Consider the following 17,364-nt stretch of genomic DNA (forward strand, 5'->3'; position numbering starts at 1 on the left):
GACATGTAAATGTAAATAAAATATTTTAATAAAAGTAACTATATTTTTCAAAACAAAATAAATACATCAGCTGGGTGCAATGACTCACGCCTATAATCCCAGCACTTTGTGAGGCCAAGGCAGGTCGATCACCTGAGGTCAGGAGTTCAAGAGCAGCTTGAACAACATGGGGAAATCCTGTCTCTACTAAAAATACAAAATTAGCCAGGCGTGGTGGTGCATGCCTATGATCTCAGCTACTTGGGAGGCTGAGGCAGGAGAATCGCTTGAACCTGGGAAGTGGAGGTTGCAGTTAGCTGAGATTGCGTCACTGTACTCCAGCCTGGGCAACAAGAATGAAACTTCATCACAAAATAAATAAACAAATAAATAAATATAGTGAGAAGACTGGTATTGTTTCACATTTTTTGAAAGTTTTTAGCATCTGTGCTAATAGAAGACAACTAGATTCCCATATTTGCTTCCAGATTAATTTGTTGCAATTTGTTTTGGTAGAAGTAAATGAAAAATCTAGTCTTACACAGAAAAGTAGTTTGAAAAGGAGAAATATAATAGATTTTTCAGTCACCCTACCTCTCCACTGGCAATACACATTTAAAAGATAAGAATAGGCTGGGCAGGTGGCTCACACCTGTAAGCCCAGCACTTTGGGAGGCCAAGGCAGGAGGATCACAAGGTCAGGAATTCGAGACCAGCCTGGCTGATATGGTGAAACCCCATCTCTACTAAAAATACAAAAAAAAATTAGTCAGGCATGGTAGCACATGCCTGTAATCCCAGCTACTGGGGAGGCTGAGGCAGGAGAATTGCTTGAACCCAGGAGGCAGAGATGGCGCCACTGCACTCCAGCCTGGGCAACAGAGCAAGGCTCTGTCTCAAAAAAAAAAAAAGATAAGAATCATCTGAAGAATGATGGAGAAAGTAAAGAGGACATTTAAGAAAGAGCAAGGGGCCAGGCATGGTGGCTTATGCCTGTAATCTCAGCACTTTGGGAGGTCAAGGTGGGCAGATCACAAGGTCAGGAGTTGGAGACCAGCTTGGCCAATCTGGTTAAACCTTGTCTCTTCTGGGCCGGGCGCGGTGGCTCAAGCCTGTAATCCCAGCACTTTGGGAGGCCGAGGCGGGTGGATCACGAGGTCAAGAGATTGAGACCATCCTGGTCAACATGGTGAAACCCCGTCTCTACTAATACAAAAAATTAGCTGGGCACGGTGGCGCGTGCCTGTAATCCCAGCTACTCAGGAGGCTGAGGCAGGAGAATTGCCTGAACCCAGGAGGCGGAGGTTGCGGTGAACAGAAATCGCGCCATTGCACTCCAGCCTGGGTAACAAGAGCGAAACTCCGTCTCAAAAAAAAAAAAAACAAAAAAACCTTGTCTCTTCTAAAAATACAAAAATTAGGGCCGGGCGCGGTGGCTCACGCCTATAATCCCAGCACTTTGGGAGGCCGAGGCGGGTGGATCACGAGGTCAAGAGATCAAGACCATCCTGGTCAACATGGTGAAACCCCGTCTCTACTAAAAATACAAAAAATTAGCTGGGCATGGTGGCACGCGCCTGTAATCCCAGCTACTCAGGAGGCTGAGGCAGGAGAATTGCCTGAACCCAGGAGGCGGAGGTTGCGGTGAGCCGAGATAGCGCCATTGCACTCCAGCCTGGGTAACAAGAGTGAAACTCCGTCTCAAAAAAAAAAAAAAAAAAATTAGCCGGGCATGGTGGCAAGTGCCTGTAGTTCCCAGCTACTCAGGAGACTGAAGACTGAAGCAGGAGAATCACCTGAACCCGGGAGGTGGAGGTTGCAGTGGGCCGAGATCATGCCACTGACTCCAGCCTGGGCCACAGAGCCAGATTTCACCTCAAAAAAAAAAGAGCAAGGAGCAAGGGAAGTATAACTGGGAAACCACCAGGACAAAAGTCAATTCATATTCCAATGCTTATATTTTGTGGGACTGACACATATTAAACCACAGTCTCTTAAAACTTCCTTAGCCACTTATTAACTGTTTTAAAAATAAAACATCTGCCATTTGTTACAAAAAATGCAAATTTTCCAGATTCAGAGAGTAAGTCCTTACAAATCATGCTCCCCAAGCACTTAGTGCATCCATCCTGCCCATTTCTTCCGATGTTACCTCCTTTACTTTTCCCACATGTTCATTTGCTTTATCTTGTATTCATTTAATGTGCTTGTTTGGTTATTGTTCTGTTTGGTTATTTTTCCCTAATTCACAGCAAGTTGCAAGTGACTTAAGTTTCCCAGGAAAATTTATATTTTTATAAAAGGCTACTTTTGGACCCAGAAGAAATTTTAATTATTGAGATTTCCTTTCATACTATGGAGTATTTAGGGGCAAGAGCCTTCCTTGATGAAGGAATAGAGGGTCACAGTAGGGGAGAAAGATAACATGGTATTATGGAAATAACACAGACTTCAGAATTACAAAGGCCTGTGTCCAAATACTCAGGAGGCTGAGGCAGAAGAATCACTTGAACCCAGGAGGTGAAGGCTACAGTGAGCCAAGATCGTGCCACTGCACTCCAGCCTGGACGAGAGAAAGCAGAGCAAGACTCTGCCTGTCTCAAAAAAAAAAAAGAAAAAGAATAAAAGAAATGAAACTTACATGCCAATTACTCATATCTCCCAATTGCCATGTATCTTTCTCTGTCTAGTTGAATCCTTTCCTTGTATTCCTTTGGAGACTAAACAGAGACTGTCAATGCCCAGAACTCTGCTTCCTGTAAGCTACTAGGTGGCATGAAGTTTATCTCTTCTTCCTAATCTGGAGAAGTCCACTTTTCCTAATAGAAATGATGGTGCTGGGCACTAGCAGATTTTTTTTTTTTTTTTTTTTTTGAGACAGAGTCTGATTCTGTCACCCAGGCTGGAGTGCAATGGCATGGTCTCGGCTCACTGCAACCTCCGCCTCTTGGGTTCAAGCGATTCTCCCACCTCAGCCTCCCAAATAGCTGGGACTACAGGTGCATGCCACCACACCTGGCTAATTTTTTTGTATTTATAATAGAGGCAGGGTTTCACTATGTTGGCCACACTGGTCTCAAATTCCTGACCTCGTGATCAGCCCACCTTGGCCTCCCAAAGTGCTGGGATTACAGGCGTGAGCCACCACGTCCAGCCAAGCAGATTTTTTTTTTTTTTTTTTTGAAACAAGGTCTTACTAAGTCATCCAGGCTAGAGTGCAGTGGTGCAACCATAGCTCACTGTAACCTTGAACTCCTTTGCTCAAGCAATCCTTCTGCCTCAGCCTTCTGAGTAGCTAGAACTACAGGCACATGCTACTGCTCCTGGGTGCCTGGCTAATTTTTTATTTTTGTAGAGACAGGGTCTCACTCTGTTGCCCAGGCTGGTCTCAAACTCCTGGCTTCAAGCAATCCTACCACCTTGGCCTCTCAAACTGTTGGGATTAGAGGTGTCAGTCACCAATGGGCCTAGATTAGATTCTTAATGTTTGTCTGTGAGCCCTTGTGATTTTCTGACTCTCAAAAAAAGAGCACCATGGTCCTAGAAAGCAGCTTTCCATTTACTCCACCAACCTTTCTCTCCCTGGGATTTCCCAGTAGCACTTTTCATGGATCTTTTACCTTTACTGATCTTTGCATGTCCCTGCCACAATTTCTGAATGCATCTCAATTTATATTTAATTCAAATACTATTTGTATTACTTATCAGAAAGGAGAAAAATTTGCAAAACAAAGTTACCATAAACTAGCAAATACTGTATCTGTAACTAGATTCATGAGTAATAAGAGGAATAATTTCAATAACAGGAAACACTGGGTAATAACAAGGCTATAAACGAGGTAAAGGCTAAAGGTAAATATGATTAGCTCCAGGGGAGTGCCCTGTCTAAATGACCAAAAAGAGGAATCAGCTAGCAGGTACTCACTAAACAATAAAAACCTCAAGGAAGACAAATTAAAGCCAGACAGAACAAATTAAATAAAATGTACAGTCAGCAGGTATGATTTACATATTAAACAGAAACTTACCTGTTTGATCAAGTTCAAGCACAAAATAAGGAACACACAGAGACTTAAATAACTTCTTTACCTGGAAGAAGTGGAGAAACAAGGAGGAAAATGAAAAATGAGGTTATAAACAACAGGAGAACCTCTTATCCAACTTTGTTACTTCCTTCCTCAACCAGCCTTCTCCTTTGAAAACTTTCCATTTCACTTTTATGTAACCTACAAGATTCTCCCTGTTGACAGTAATGATATTTAAAAGAGTATTTGAAGTCTATTGATTCTAATTCAATTGTCAATGATTCATCTGTATCACTTCATAAGATACATTTTATATGTTTAGTGACACAGTCTACCTCATTATGTGTGTGTGTATATATATATATGTATATATATATATAGTCTTTTTGTTTTTTTCCTTTTTGTGGAGAATGGGGTCTCGCTATATTGCCTAGGCAGGTCTCAAACTCCTGGGCTCAAACTATCCTCCTGCCTCTGCCTCCCTAAGAGCTGGGATTACAGGCACAAGCCACGGCGTCCGGCCTTACGCTTATCTTTTTTTTTTTTTTGTCTTCTACCTCATTATAAAATGGATTTAATACTATGTTTTAAAAAGCACTGGAACACTTTTTTTTTTTTGAGATGGAGTCTCGATCTGTCGCCAGGCTGGAGTGCAGTGGCGCTTTCTCAAATCACTGCAACCTCCACCTCCTGGGTTCAAGCGATTCTCCTGCCTCAACCTCCCGAGTAGCTGGGACTATAGGCGTGTGCCACTATGCCCAGCTAATTTTTGTATTTTTAGTAGAGATGGAGTTTCACCATGTTGGCCAGGATGGTCTTGATCTCTTGACCTCGTGATCCACCCGCCTCGACCTCCCCAAGTTCTGGGATTACCGGCGTGAGCCACCGCACCCAGCTAAGCACTGGAACACTTAATGTTTCCAAAGCATTATGTGGCAAACCTGGGAAAAATACATTCTTACAATAGTCAAAGTACTATTTATTTTTTGGCTGAGTAACCCTCAACCAATAAATCAGTTACAAAAAAAAAAAAACAAAAAAAAAAACAGCCTATTATGCTCTGAGACTGTTAAATAAAACAAACAAAAAATCATATGCTCATATACAAATTACACTGATAAAAAATAAAATTTTATTTAAAAGTTACTTATGCGACTAGATAGCATTTAAACTACTGACACAAGAGACTTTTATGTATAAGACACAAACAGCCTGTCAATTATTTAGGAAAGTTTAGAATCATATTCCTACAGTTATACAATAAAATTTAAAAGGCCAGAGTAGCCTGAAGTTCACAGAGATGATCAATGAGGAAAATGTATTCTTCAAAAAAAACAAAAAACAAACAAAAACAAATTGTATTCTTGTCTCATTCTAAATTAACGACTAAAACAGTAGGCTTCCAGGCTGGGCACGGTGGCTCACGCCTGTAATCCCAGAACTTTGGGAGGCTGAGGTGGGTGGATCATGAGGTCAGGAGTTTGAGACCAGCCTGACCAACATGGTGAAACCTGTCTCTACTAAAAATACAAAAATTAGCCGGGTGTAGTGGCACGTGCCTGTAATTCCAGCTACTCAGGAGACTGAGGCAGGAGAATCACTTGAACCCGGGAGGCGGAGGTTGCCGTAACTGAGATTCTGCCACTGCATTCCAGCCTGGGCTACAGAGTGAGACTGTCTCCAAGAATAAAAAATAAAAACGAAAACAAAAAACATACACACACACAACAGCAATAACAAAAAAAAAGTAGACTTCCTATTGTATAGGAGTACACTGAGAGATTTCTATCATTTCTATAGGACTAAATTCAACATTTCAATAAAATGGGAAAGTAAGTTCATTTATACAACCTCAGTAGTCTTAAACTCTTTTAGATGGTACCCAAGCCCCAATCTGAATCTGAATTCAGCCCCTCCCACTCTGAAATAGATATAAGAAACAAATATTGCATTTCTGAAAAGGTGGGGAGGGATTGTCTTTGCACTTTAAAACCTACTCTTCACAGCAGGATGTATGTAAAACACTTACATTAACTAATGTGTTATGCAAGAGTGGAAAGCTAACTTTATGTAGAAGTTAATTTCCTTATGGGTACTTCCCAACTTGAATTAGTGCAAATTACATTACTCACCCCAGAGAGAAATACACATTCATCAGACCAAGTACAAATATAAAAACAAAGTTTCTCCATTCTGATTTACTCACATCCCAGTTGTTAAATGAGAGATTAAATCAAAACTAAAGTGAATAACCTGGGAAAATTCTACTTCAAGATAATTTAAATAAATAAATAAATAAATGTGAACAGCTAAGTATATGAGTTGTGCACCCACAGAAGAAATCCACTACTTTACCAGGAAAAGCACTTAATCATCTTTCATGGCCAAAGACATCGAAAATTAATTTCTAAATTAACTGGCATCAACCTGAAAACAGTTTATATATTCAGAAAAGCTAAGGAATTAGTAATCGTCAAGGTAAAACCAGAGGATATTTATCTAGAAGACCTGGCATACCCTGGGATTGTTTGGATAATGACATTAAATAAATTTGCTAGATAACTGTACGTTTAAATAAGCATGCAAACTAACACAAATGTTATAGGAAAAGTTCTTCATTCCCAGGCTAGATTTAATTAAGTAAAACTGGGGAAAATACAGGCAAGGCTTTACATTTGTGGGGATAGGCAGGAGAGCTGGGGACTGAGGGAGTTAGTAGATTTCAGAGATAACATTAAGAATAAGAACATTCTGGGGCATAATGGGGACTTAAGAAAAGAAAAAAGAACAATGACAGGTCAAAGAGATCTGGGATTGCAAGGAGCACACTGAGAATCTATACCTATCACCAGTAGCAATCCTGACTGCTAGCCCAACTCTTCATTCCAGAACTAGGGCAGGGTTAAAATCAGAATTTTCTGTTTATTTACTGATTTTATTTTTAAATTTTTATTTTATTATTATTATTATTTTGAGATAGAGTCTCGCTCTGTCGCCCAGGCTGTAGTTCAGTGGCACGATCTTGGCTCACTGCCACCTCTGCTTCTTGAATTTTAAGTGATTCTCATGCCTCTGCCTCCTGAGTAGCTGGGATTACAAGTGTGCACCACCATATCTAGCTAATTTTTATAGTTTTAGAAGAGAGAGGGTTTCATCATGTTGGCCAGCCTGGTCTTGAACTTCTGGCCTCAAGTGATCTGCCTGCCTCAGCCTTCCAAAGTGCTGGAATTACAGGTGTGAGCCACTGTGCCCATATTTATTTATTTTAGAGACAGGATCTCACTCTGTTACCCAGGCTGGAGTGCAGTGGCACAATCATAGCTCATGTAACCTTTAACTCCTGGACTCAAGTGATCCTCCCACCTCAGCCTCCTGAGAAGCTAGGACTACAGGCACATGCAAACCATGCCAAGATATATCCAAGATATATAAAATATGCGCATATATATATATATATATATTTTTTTTTTTTTTTTTTTCTCTCATGGAGATTGAGTCTTGTTATGTTGCCCAGACTGGTCTCCAACTCCTGGCTTCAAGTGAACCTCTTGCCTTGGCCTCCTAAACCATTGGGATTGCAGGCATAAGCCACTGTGCCCAGCTCCCAATTCTTTAATAATGTTTGAAAATATAGGTAGAATGACCAAATGCCTGGCACATAGTTGGCCCTCAAATAGTAGCTATTAAGCCACTGATAGGATTAATTGTACTTAGCATTAAGTCAGGTATTTGTTGATTGCCATATAATCTTGCCTCAGTACTGACAGGTGAGAAGATTAACCACCTGCTTTTATGTCCTGACAGAAAAGAAAAATATGCAAGTAGTTCTTTTATTTAACAAACACTGATATAGTGTTTACTATGTGTCAGGTATGTTCTAAGGCTTTCATAAATATTAATTTAATCCTAATAACAAACTTATGTTATAGGTACTATTATTATCCACATTTTACAGATGGGGAAACTGTGGCATCACAGGTAAATAACTAAAGTCATGTGGCTGAGAAATCACAGAGCCAAGATCCACGCTCTGACTTTAGAGTCCAAGCTCTTAACCATTGTTTGGTAACAAAAGAGACTAGACAAGCACATAATTTCAGAACTAAAAAAACCCTCAGTAAGCAACTAGTTCAAGCCCTTCATTTTAAAGATTAAACAAAAAGGAAGTTGGGTGGGGGTAGGTCCCCAAAGCAGGTGAGATCGCCAGAGCTAGATAATGAAGCCCCCAGAAGCCAAGAATTACATAGCAGATTTCTAATACCCAGCCCTCTTCTAAATTCTCTAACACTTACTGCCTGTCCAGTCATGTAGATTTTAGCATGGGCTATCTGAGATCATTTTTCTTCTTAGGCCTATGTTCTGCCCTCTCAGTTGAGCTAAACCCCCAGGGATGGGACTCGTGTCTTCTACCTCTTTGCAATCCTACTCCCAATGTCCTACATGAAAGGCATCACTATCACATTGATTGGGATGAAGCCAAAGGTGGCATCGATGCAGACTGTGTTCAGGAGAGAGACAAGGATGAAAGGGTCTCCCTACTTCAGTGTTTTTGCTGTCCACCTTCCTTTATTTAGAAAAAAAGTGCATGCGCGCACACACACACACACACACACACACACACAGACACACAAACACACAGAGAAAGAGAAACGAAGAGAGAGTCCAAAAAGCCCATAAGCCCATTTCTATGTAAGGCTTCCAGAATAAAAAGGCTTCTGAATTCAATCTCGAGATCTGGAAAGTAAGTCACAGGGCAGACAAATTGAGAGAAAATTAAACTTAATAATAAATTAACCTTCAGGTGAACCTGGACAGATGGCCAGTTATATTTACTTAAGACTTCATTGTGTAGGCCTAGAGCTACACTGAGTATAATTTAGAGCTAAACTTCAGTGACATTTTATTTTTATTTTTTTATTTTATTTTTTTCTTTTTCTTTTTCTTTTTTTTTTAAGACGGGGTTTCACCATGTTGGTCAGGCTGGTCTTGAACTCCCGACCTCAGGTGATCCACCCGCCTTGGCCTCCAAAGTGCTTGGATTATAGGCATGAGCCACCATGCCCAGCCAAACTTCAGTGACATTTAAATGCCCTCAACCTTCCTCTGAAGCACCAGCCAGATCAGGTTTGCCTTTCAATTCTCACCTTCATTCCGTGGTTAATTCATGGGGGACTAAACCAATCCTCCCCATGGCTGTGACCACTGACCTTTCTTTCTGATAATTTAACATTAAGAACCAAGTAGGAAACACAGTTTATTCTTTGTGGAGTCATTTTCCGCATAATAAACCACAGCATGAAGAGATACCTATCAAAATTTGGTAGTACCCTAAGCAACCATTCCTTATGAAATATTCCCTACAGACATATCTGAAAGAGCAGCAAATCAACCAGTTTGGTAACTCCCCCACCCTAACCTTCCCTGACTTTGACTACCTGAAAACATCTTATACTTGGCAAAAGCTCAGAAAAAGATTACTCAGGCAATATTTTCTTCTTAAGTCCACATTTTACCATCACTCTGAAGCAAGTTACACCTACATACACTCTTCCTAAAGGTGAAATCCAATTGTTTACATTTGAGCTCAACAGTCTGTCAAATTCCTGCAATTCCATTTAAACCCCTTGAGCTTAGAGCCTTACCTCAGCACAGCGTGTGCATGTGGACGTGCTGAAGATGACCACAGAGTGACTGTCTATATAGGCCTGTAGCAGGGCTCTGGGATCTGCAGTGGCCGTGCTGGTGAATGCTGCGGGGTTCTCTGGCAAAGTTTTACTAGGATGATGATCTTTAGCTAGAAGTAATGGAAGTAAGGATTGTAATTATCAGAAAGGAAAACATGATGATGCATTTTCTAATATTAGGTTCACTCTAAAAGCCTTACCATTTTAGTCCCACAGGCCAAAATAAGGAATCTGAAGAAGGAAGGACTCTAATGAAGAGTGTAGCTTTAGTTCTTTCATCTGACTGGAAACATCTGGCAAATTATTCAATATTCCTGACTTAGCTCACAGTCAAGATATGTTCTCAGGAGATCCTGACAAGTAACAAGCCATAATCGGAACATTCCGTGGATGCAGGAGAATAAGTAACAGGTACAAAATACTGAGGCCACATTTTATGCCATCTTTACTCCCAACCATGGTTTAAATGCAGAGAAGCCAAATGTCAGACAGACATCCCCTTCTCACACAACCCTGCTTACAGACATAAGGGCAGACCACTCAAACCAAGGCTTACACATTTTCTCCCAGGCTAACTCGTGGATAAGCAGACACAGGATCTTCAGGCCAGATGCAGCAAGATTGCAATAAAAAAATACTTTCTGCAGATTCTCTATTTTCTTCCCAGGATTTTGTGCTGGTCCAATCAGGCATCAAAACACACACAATCCAGCTTAGTGGTATGTTATCCCCACATGACAGCACTGTCATCCTGGGTGTCACCAGTCAAAACCACTAAGAGAGCGCTACCTCCAGCTTGTAAAAGTGCCTAAGCTAGCCATCTTCTTCAGGGCCCACAAATAAAGCAAGCTCAGGTCCACCCTTACTACTTGTTCCTTAGGTGATTTCTTCTCATTTCTGCTGATCCAAATAAGCCATTCATCCTTCTTTAATCTCCTTATCATCTTCATAGCTGATATTTGTATTTAACCAGAACTAGACAGAGGGTGAATGTTTGTATGCCTCCTTTCATTTAATCCTTACAGCAATATCATTAGGTGGGTACTGCTACCATCATCCCCATTTTACAAACAAGGAAACAGACTCAGACTTTGTCTCAAAAAAAAAAAATTGACCATAAATGTAAAAGTAGAGTCCATACTTTTAACCAATATGTTATACTATCACTACACGTAGACTGATTTTTTTTTTTGAGATGGAGTCTTGCTCTGTCACCCAGGCTAGAGTGCAGTGGCATGATCTCGGCTCACTGCAACTTCTGCCTCCCAGGCTCAAGTGATTCTCCTCCTCAGCCCCCTGAGTAGCTGGGATTACAGGCACCCGCCACTGCACGTGGCTAATTTTTGTATTTTTAGTAGAGATGGGATTTTACCATCTTAGCCAGGCTGGTCTTAAAGTCCTGACCTCATGATCCACCCACCTCAGCCTCCCGAAGTGCTGGGATTACAGACGTGAGCCACCACGCCCAGTCTAGACTGATACTTATTTATTTATTTATTTATTTATTTATTTATTTATTTATTTAGAGACCGCGTCTCGCTCTGTCACCCAGGCTAGAGTGCAGTGATGCGATCTACGCTCACTGCAACCTCTGCCTCTTGGGTTCAAGGGATTCTCCTTTTGCAGCCTCCCAAGTAGCTGGGACTACAGGCGTGTGCCACCACACCCAGCTAATTTTTGCATTTTTAGTAGAGAAAAGGTTTTATCTTGTCGGCCAGGATGGTCTCGATTTCTTGACCTCGTGATCTACCTGCCTCAGCCTCCCAAAGTGCTGGGATTATAGGCATGAGCCACCATACTCAGCCCTGGATTGATATTTAAATGGTATTTAATAAAATGTATTATTATTTTAATATTAACATTAATTTAATAAATAATTTTTATATTTAATAAAATCAGCGAAACCCCCAAAATGTTAATAATCATTATCTCTAATAAGCTGGACTTTCACTTTCATCATACTTTTTATTCTATGTGTTTTTAAAAAGATAGTTAATTTAAAAAAGTTTTAGGCCAGGCGTGGTGGCTCATGCCTGTAATCCCACACTTTGAGAGGCCAAGGCAGGCGGATTACCTGAAGTCGGAAGTTCAAGAGCAGCCTGACCAACATGGAGAAACCCTGTCTCTAAAACTACAAAATTAGCTGGGTGTGGTGGCACAAGCCTGTAATCCCAGCTACTTGGGAGGCTGAGGCAGGAGAATTGCTTGAATAGAGATTGCAGTGAGCCGAGATCGTGCCATTGCACTCCAGCCTGTGCAACAAGAGTAAAACTCCATTTCAAAAAAATAAAATAACCCCTATCATACAATGTCAAAATAGGGTCAACAATCAAAAGACTGTTTTATTATATACTAGACAATCAAATGTCACTAATACTTAAAATATAGAGAGAAAAGTGAAAAGGAACATAGTAATCTCCTTATCTTTGAGATATAAGTGCTATGATCTGAATGCTTCTATACCTCCAAAATTTCTGTGTCAAAATCTTAACTCTCAAAGTGACAGCATTAGAAGGAGGGGCCTTTGGGAGGTGATTAGGAGCCCTCAAGAATGGGATTAGCACAGTTATGAAAGAAACTCCAGAGAGCCCATCTCCCCTTCCACTATGTGAGGACACAGCAAGTCGGTACCTACTGAGAATCAGGAAGTGGGCCCTCACCAGACATGGAATCTACTGGCACCTTGATCTTGGACTTCCCAGGCCACAGAACTGTGAGAAATTGTTTTCTCTTGTTGATAAGCCACCTAGTTTATGTTATTTTGCTATATCAGCCTGAACAGATAGGAAAATGAGAAGCGGGTTCTTCTTAAAGAAAAATTAGCTTGTTGTAATTTCTCTGGGCCGGGAGCGCAGTGGCACAGGACTGCAATCCCAGCACTTTGGGAAGCTGAGGTGGGTGGATCATGAGGTCAGGTGTTCAAGACCAGCCTGGCCAATATAGTGAAACCCTGTCTCTACTAAAAATACAAAAAATTAGCCAGGCATGGTGGTGCACACCTGTTATACCAGCTACTCGGGAAGCTAAGGCAGGAGAATCGCTTGAACCTGGGAGCCGAGATAGCACCACTGCACTCCAGCCCAGGCTATAGTATGAGTTCCATCTCAAAAAAAAAAAAGAAAAGAAAAGAGGAAAAACTAAAATCTGTGCCAATTAATTATAGGATCCCAAAAGAGCAATGGGACTTATTTGTTGCAGAGTATACCAGATCAGTCTATACCTACAGTATCTGCTTTCCATAAGTGGAAGAGAGGCCTCTCAACCCCTATTTGCATCTGAATAACCAAGACTTACTAGGTCTTATCCTTATCCTTAACCTACTGAATCAGATTTGCAAGGCATGGGCCCAAGCAAGCATATTTGTATGTGTGGCCAGTTGCCATGGCTCATGCCTGTAATTCCAGCACTTTGGGAGGCCAAGGCGGGTGGATCACATGAGGTCAGGAGTTTGAGACAAGCCTGACCAACGTGGTGAAACCCCATCTCTACTTAGAATACTAAAATTAGCTGGGCATTATCCTAGCTACTTCGGAGGCTGAGGCAGAAGAATCACTTGAACCCAGGAGGTGGAGGTTGTAGTGAGCCGAGATCATGCCACTGCACTCCAGCCTGGGCAACAGAGTGAGACTCTGTCTCTGAAAAATAAACATATTTGTGTGTGTAAATATGTATATATGTTCACACACATCTATGCATATATTTTAAATGTTCCCTGGTAGCCCTAATGCATACTCTTAATTAAGAACTATCGGACTAAAGCAACATGACACATGACTATAACCTCATCAATGACACTTCAAAATTTTAAAATTAAACTCTAGTTCTCATTTTCTTTTCTCCGTTTTTCTTATTTTAAAAGCAATGTAGAAGTAAACATTCCTCATGGTAACATCTCAGAGAATGAGAATCACAGAATGTTAGCTTGGGAGAGACATTTGGGGTCACTAGGCCAATTGTGTTCATTCTACTGATGAGGAAACTGAGGTCCAGGCAGGTAATTAATTGGCATCAGCGTCACAGCTGTCACACAAGCCTCCTGATTCCATAACGCCTTACTGACTCCTTCGATTTTCATGGCATGACTGACTCTAAAAGCAGGTGATAATTCCTTACATAACATCTATGCCAAGGGCACCACCCAACTATTAGGCTCAGATGTTTGCCAAGACACAGAACACAGAAGGCCATCACAAGGAAAGGAATAACTTCTATGATTAAGAAGAACTGCAGTCTTACTGGGGAAGAGACTGTTTACCAAAAATAAAATGTACAAATAGATGGAAAGATAAATAAATAAATAATAAGAGGTTAGCCACTACCTGTAATCAAAATCATCAGAATTTTTCCTTAAATTCTGTCTCTAACAAAAAAAGGCAAATAAAATTTTGTTTATGTTTATCATTTGCTAATAATTTTCCCCCTCAAATTTGAAACAAAATTTGAAGCAGCATTCAAAGAAATATATTAAGTAAATGTTGCAAAAACAGCACAGAATCAGGTAGTCAGAAAAACACAGATAAAACTCTAATTATAAAGTTGCTTCCGTTTTGCCCCAATTTTTTTTGCCTAAGATCAATTCCTAATATTTGGATCCATGAAGTACTTACTGTCCCCTTGTAAAAACTGAAACTAAAGAGTAATAATAAAATGGGCTCCCTACTTGTATTTGTAAAAGTAAACAGAGGTCAATAAAAGAGATTAGATAGCCCCAAAAGAGACAAATACAAAATCATTTATGATTTTAAAAAAGCCATCACGTGGCCAAGTGTGGTGGCTCACGCCTGTAATCCCAGCACACTGGGAGGCCAAGGTCAGTGGATCACGAGGTCAGGAGATTGAGACCATCCTGGCCAATATGGTGAAACCCCACCTCTACTAAAAATACAAAAATTAGCTGGGTATGGTGGCACATGCCTGTAATCCCAGCTACTTGGGAGGCTGAGGCAGGAGAATGGCTGGAACCCAGGAGGCAGAAGTTGCAGTGAGCCGAGATCGCACCACTGCACTCCAGCCTGGAGACAGAGTGAGCCTCCCTCTCAAAAAAAAAAAAAAAAAAAGCCATCACAAAGCAATAAAATGTACTTTCAAAATAGTATGGTAATGATGACTTGATAATTTGGGGAAAAGTTTTTTCACTTTATTATTATATGACACAGCATATTAAATGGAATCTTTTCTATATCTCTAGTGAGGTAATAACTTATCTAACTTAGAAGTAAATACAATAATAATAATAGTTTTTTGGGTTTTTTTCCCCTCCAAAATGAATAGGTCTTTTATTGCATCGTTTAAATATCACAAGTAGGTCTTAGGAATTATCCAGCATCTTGTTTCTATAGCTGGACAACTCTTAGATCTTATTCATCAGCCTGCTGAATAGTTCCTTTTTCTTTCTTTCTTTTTTTTTTTTGAGACAGAGTCTCATTCTGTCGCCCAGGCTAGAGGGCAATGGCAGTCTCAGCTCATTGCAACCTCTGCTTCCCGGGTTCAAGCAATTCTCCTGCCCCAACCTCCCGAGTAGCTGGGATTACAGGGGCCACCACCATGCCTGGCTAATTTTTGTATTTTTTAGTAGAGATGGGGTTTCACCATTTTAGTCAGGCTGTTCTCAAACTCCAGTCCTCAGGTGATCCTCCTGCCTCAGCCTCGCAAAGTGCTGGGATTATAGGTGTGAGCCACTGCGCCTGGCCTAATTCCTTTTGCAGAGACATAGATACCATCCAAACATTTCCTGATATCCTTGTTTTTAACTGTTGTGGCTTGCTGAATCAAAGCCACTGAATATGAAACAAGCTGAATGTCATTTCTTTGAAGGATCAATTCAGCTTTCTGGGCTTGAGATATTGAACAAGCAACACCTGGCCTCATCTAAACCCTGTGAATGTATTTTTCACCCAAGAAATTTCAGATTTCAACAAGAGATCCATTCTCCTAGATAAGGACATTGATGGGGAAGTGAAGATACACAGACCTCATCTTGTAATGGAAGCCCAGTGTAACGCCCTTGTAACATCCTTCTGTGCATGATTACAAATAGTCCGAACGGTAGCCAGCCCCTTTCTGTTACCCCGCCATTTGTCAACTGGAGCCTCTTTTTTTTCTTTCCAAGACTGAGTTTTTTCTACATTGATGTGGTTGAAGTCTTTCCACAGGGTTCCTCTGGGGCCCTTCACAATAACTGTGTGTCCCTTCAGAGTAATGTCAACATTTTCTGGAATGTCAACAGTCTGACTGCTGAGAATGATCTTCATTCTTACAATAGATGCAGCAAAGAAAGATAATAGTTTTGTGTAAGGTAAAAGAGCAGCATCAGTAAAATACTTACAGGGAAAAAAAACAATAAAACAACAAAAAGAACTCCAGCAAACTGGTAAGAAAACAACAGGACCACAAATGATAAAATGAATAAAAAACAAAAACAGGCTGGTGCGTGGTTCACGCCTGTAATCCCAGCACTTTGGGAGGCCGAGGTGGGTGGATCATGAGGTCAGGAGTTTGAGACCAGCCTGGACAACATAGTGAAACCTCATCTTTACTAAAAATACATAAAAATTAGCAAGGTGTGGTGGTGCATGCCCATAATCCCAGCTACTTGGGAGGCTGAGGCAGCAGAATTGCTTGAACCCAGGAGGCGGAAGTTGCAATGAGCCAAGATCGTGCCATTGCACTCCAGCCCCGGCAACAGTGCGAGATCTCCATCTCAAAAAAAAAAAAAAAAAAGAACAAATAAACAGCCAACTCATAGAAAGAAAATAACCAAAGGAAATAGAATAAAAGTTTCTATTTATTTTAATTTCATAATGAGAAATGCAGATTCAAGTGATTGAATGTCATTTCTCACATACAAAAAAATGAAAACTCCCAGTGCTGATAAATGTACACTGAAGTGAGTCCATGGATATAGGGTGTGTAACACAAGCTAATACTATTTTTTTGGAAGACAATTTGACAGTGTGGGTCAAAAACCACTGAAAAGGCCATACTATTTTTTTTTTTGAGACAGGGTCTTGCTCTATCATCCAGGCTGGAGTGCAGTGGCTGAATCTCGACTCACTGCAACCTCCTGAGATGCCATGTCTTTTAATTCGGTATTCTTATTTGTGATGATTTACCTTTTAAAATAAAAATCTAAAATAATGGAAACATTTATTCATAAACCCCTACCTCCTAGCCTTTTCTTAGAAAAAGTTTTCAGTAGTTTTTATCACCTAAAGGGGGATATTCCCTTTTAATAAAAGTTCTATAGTTTTAGAACCAATCATGTTACCTTCCTGTAAAACACAATTGAACAAAATAGGCCATTGACCTACCAATACTCACCATTCCCTTCTCCCAAACATATCCTTTACCTTTCTAGATACAGGGACAAAGTTATACATTGCCTCAGCTTTCTCTCTCCAAGGCTAAGCTGCAAAGAAGTTCTGTCCCTGCTCTACAACCTACACCCCTTTCTCTTCTCTATCTTCAATCCCTTCTTTTTATCTAATTAAAACCAACAATTTCATTATAACATCATTAGCTATTGCAAAAAACTAGAAAAAACAAATGTCTGACATTAGAGGAATGGCTAAATTACAGTAGCTCTCTTGTTCTAAGCTTATTTAATAGCTGCATACTATTCAAGATTCAAAATAATGTGGAAATAGTTTGACACAATGTTAATTTGTAAAAAAAAC

The 17,364-nt window shown here is 40.5% G+C and overlaps 1 pseudogene; it reads right to left on the reverse strand.

Annotated features, from left to right (window-relative positions):
• Positions 1 to 15,045: 15,045 nt before the first annotated feature.
• LOC105728692 (large ribosomal subunit protein uL6-like) lies at positions 15,046 to 15,939 on the reverse strand (annotated as a pseudogene).
• Positions 15,940 to 17,364: the final 1,425 nt, after the last annotated feature.

Source organism: Aotus nancymaae, unplaced genomic scaffold (assembly GCF_030222135.1).
Source record: "Aotus nancymaae isolate 86718 unplaced genomic scaffold, 86718_ANA_hifiasm-v0.15.2.pri h1tg000021l, whole genome shotgun sequence".
Classification (NCBI taxonomy): domain Eukaryota; kingdom Metazoa; phylum Chordata; class Mammalia; order Primates; family Aotidae; genus Aotus; species Aotus nancymaae.